The sequence below is a fragment of the Solanum pennellii genome, chromosome 6 (assembly GCF_001406875.1).
Source record: "Solanum pennellii chromosome 6, SPENNV200".
In the NCBI taxonomy this organism is placed as follows: domain Eukaryota; kingdom Viridiplantae; phylum Streptophyta; class Magnoliopsida; order Solanales; family Solanaceae; genus Solanum; species Solanum pennellii.
The window spans coordinates 41,444,262-41,448,691 of record NC_028642.1 but is presented as its reverse complement, the minus strand read 5'-3'; positions in this window follow the sequence as shown (position 1 = coordinate 41,448,691).

The following is a 4,430-nucleotide window of genomic DNA, read 5'->3' as shown; positions in this document are numbered from 1 at the left end:
GCGACATTTGATTTATTGAGATGTTGCATCATCCCCTTTATTTTATCATATTCAGCAGATGCATTGACATGAGATTGGATATGAGTAAATGTCTAACACGTGGAGATCGTCCGTATTGAGATCGAGTATGATATAATTTGGGCACGTCGAAACTTCCGTGCGAGGAATTGATTATGATTATAGTTGGGCACGTGGAGATCATCTGTGTTGGGGATTGTTTGATTTTATGATAGTGAATTGAGATCGTCCGCAGAGACACGTGGAGATCGTCTGTGTCGGTATATGGACCTCGCGAGTCCCCCATGGGTCATGAACTCTCGATGTATTTTTGAGAAGTATCATGTACATACGGTTGAGAGAGTACTTGATATTTTGAGGCATATCATTTCATGTTGTCATATTGGATTGCATCTCATAACATCCTTCATTCTTGATGTGTATGTATTTTATTGGTGGTTGAAAAGTACTTGATATTTGGTTACCTCTACTTGATGAATTTGATCTTGTGATTGCCTTTTCTGGAGGTTGTATTTGGTGAATATTAAGCTTGATGTTGAGAATATGTGATTGTTAGAATGTTGTTGTTGAGATATGTGCTTGTAAATGTTGAATTGTTAGGTTGAAATGGGTTTATGCAGGTTGTAGTTGTGGAGGTTCGATTGGGGTGTAAGGAGTACCCGTATTTTATCTCCTTAGCTTGTTTTTAGAGGTTTACTTGTTGAGTACCGTGTGGTTTGGTACTCACCCCTTGCTTCTACAAATTTTTGTAGGTTATTAGCCTGGACCTTTGTGATAATTTCTCTTCTCCTTGTCTGAGGCTTCTTATGAAGATGTGAGGTAGTTGCTTATCATTTCAGGGGACCTTCTTACTCCTATTTATGATCTTGTTCTACTCTAGAAACAATATCATGTGAGACTTATATTTTTCTTTTGGTTCAGTTGTAATACTTTAGATGTTTGTATACGTGACAACCAGGTTTGAGAATTTAATTAAGTTGACCTTGTTTTTTGCAGTATTTTATAGTATTAGACTTTTATTCACGTTTTACTTTCGCATTCACTATATTAGTTGAATTTTAGGCTGACTTGTCTTGATTGGATAAAATGAATGTCATCACGTCCATTTTTGGAGCGTGACAGCTGCTGATGAACCTATTGCACTCGCTTCCAATGCAATAATCACCTTTGAAATTATATGAAAAAAAAGATAATAACAATTTTAAGAAAATTATTCACAATGGAAACTAATGAGGGCTTCTACGACAAAAGTAAGAAAGGACGTATCAAGCTCAACAAACCTGAGGTGGAAAATGATGTTTGTTTCTTAATTATGGTGGGTCGGGTCTAGCAAGAATGGGTTAGAATTCCGATTATAAATTGTATCAAAAAATGAGTGAGCATCTTAGTCGACAAGCTTAGGTGAAGGAATTAATGTCATGTGGCTTGCGATGTGGCTGGTGTTAACTCTTGAGGATATTTGTGGTATCTTGGGATAACAGGGAGGATATTTTTTGTCCCAAAATGTAACAGAAGATAAATTATCTATTTCGCATAATTCAAAAATAATTTTACCTACAAAATTTTGAAGAGTTGATATTAATCCATCAAGGAATAGAATAAAATTAAGTGACTTTATATAGTAACGAAATAGAAAATTTTATTAAATTATATGTTACTATATTTCAAGATCTTCGAATATGCACTATATACCTTTTCAAAGAATTTCATAAGTTTCTCAATGTCACAAGTAGTTTCTATTTCTCGTGAACTTACTGTTAAAATAGGAATTATTATATACAATCTTATGTGAAATAGAAATAAGAATAAGAATAGTATATAATTTCTTACTTGATAAAATATAGTGTAGTGTATAAATAAGTTTTCTGTATAATAATATAGGTATACAATTCAATGATATCCATTTCAAATATTTTTCATATGGTATCAGAGTATTTATTACATTAATAGAGAATCAAAAAGTTTTTGCTATCGACGGACGGCTATTATATATCCATATATGTTCCATCCCCCTTCCTCGTCTAGTCAACAATTATGTTAACAAAGTTGGGTAATTGTGTATCTTTTCAATTACTTTTTTTTTTATATTTAATTTTCGTAGTACCACACATTTTTCGGTGACTAATTTCTCATATCTTATTTATGCAACAACATATTATTTTATAAATGACTATTTTTTCATATCAACTTAAAAATCGATATATATATTATTAGATAATTATCCTACTTCGACTTTAAAACAAAAAACATAAAATAAACATATTTCTATTTTACTAAGAACCTTTTTAATCATCATTTACATAAAAAATTAATAATGCAATTACTTTAATTTTATATATATAATTTATATGATCAATTTAAAATTTGTATTGGGCAATTGATCTATTTTGATTAATAAAGAGAGATTAAAAAGAAGAAAAATTATGCACCACATTTATATTAGTTAATTAATAAAAAGTCATTTTTTTAATTTTTCTTTAATGTAAATTTAATGGTGCTTATTTTCATTATTCTTGTAACTTTTTGTTACTATAACCTCTAAAATAATTAAAAGTTATATTCATGATATTGTTTGATATTTTATATTGTAGTCTTATAAATCTATAAATAGTGATATTATAAAATTTTGTTGAAACGAGCACATTAGCATTTTAAGTTGTCATGTTTTTAGTTCTTATTATGTTGATCCTTTGATTTGACTTGAAAGAATAACATTAATGGTGATTGTGACTTTTTGAAGTGGATGTCAACAAAAGCTCAAAAAATTGTATATTGACTTCTTATTTTTTAAAATGTTTTAATGATTACCTCGTAAGAATGATATTATTTATCTATTTTAGTTCTCTCATCTCTTTATTTTGTATTTTATAGGGATAATGCACAAGTATCCCCTCAACCTATGTCCAAAATCTCATAGACATACTTATACCATACTAAGGTCCTATTACTCTCCTGAACTTATTTTATTAATAATTTTCTACCATTTTCGATCTACGTGGCACTATCTTGTGGGTCCAATGCTGGGTCACTTTTTTTTTCAAAATAGTGCCACGTTGACCGAAAAGGGGTAGAAAATTACTTATAAAATAAGTTGGGGGGTAATAGGACCTTAGTATATTATAAATGTGTCTCTGAGATTTTGGGCATAAGTTGAGGGGTACTTGTGCATTTTTCATATTTTATACAAAATTTTAGTTGTCGTAAATTTATAAAAAAAAATATTATTCAAAGTAGTAAATTATGACTTTGTTGGACATAATCATCTCTTCTTTTTCTTTTGCCCTTTTACTTCTTTAAAAATGTATTAATATAAAATTTTGGGAAAATGCACAAGTACTCACTCAACCTATGCCCGAAATCTCAGAGACACACTTATACTATACTAAGGTCCTATTACCCTCCCCCCTGAACTTATTTTATAAGTAATATCCTACCCCTTTTCGGCCTACGTGACACTAGCTTGAAATAAAAAGTCAACCAGCGTTGGACCCACAAGATAGTGTCACGTATCCCAAAAAGGGGTAGAAAATTATTAATAAAATAAGTTCAGAAGGGTAATAGGACCTTAGTATAGTATAAGTGTGTCTCTGAGATTTCGAGCATAGGTTGAGGGGATACTTGTGCTTTATCCCTAAAATTTCCCCCCCATTTTTCAATTACAAATCTTTCACTACAAATTTTAAATAACACTAAAAGTCTAAAAGTACTAATATCTCGAGTCTCTCCAATTTTTCATCATTATTATAATCTTTGNTCTCTCTCTCTCTCTCTCTCTCTCTCTCTCTCTCTATATATATATATATATATATATAATTTTTTCAATTTTTTATCATAGAATACTAAATATTTCAATTAACATTCTTTCATATTCTTTAATGCAAATCTTTATAGTAGTTGTTTTCATTACTCTCATAATTTTATTATTATAACCTCTAAAATAATTAATAGTCACATTCATGACATTTTTTTGTTATTCATATTATAGTCCTACAAATAGATGCATTGTAAGATTTTGGAGAAATGATCACAGTTACCTTTTAAATTGTTATGTTTTATATATTTATTTTATTCATTTTTTAGTTTGACTTGAACAATAAATGAAGGCTATTGAATTGTGATTGGCTTGTGGAGATGAATGTCAACAAGAGCTCCAAATATTATTTTTTATTTTTTCAATGATTAAGATGGTAAGAATAATGTTATATTTTTTTCTTTGTTTAGAATTTTAAATAAAATTTTTATTCGCGTAAGTTATATTACTTTTGATTCAAAAGAGTAAATTATGACTTTGTTGGAGATCGTTTAACTAATACCAAATATTTTTCTCTATAAAATCAATTATACATTTGAATAAATGTATATTAATATCTTATCGCCTTTCATAACCGCGTGAAGTACGGACTATTTTATTA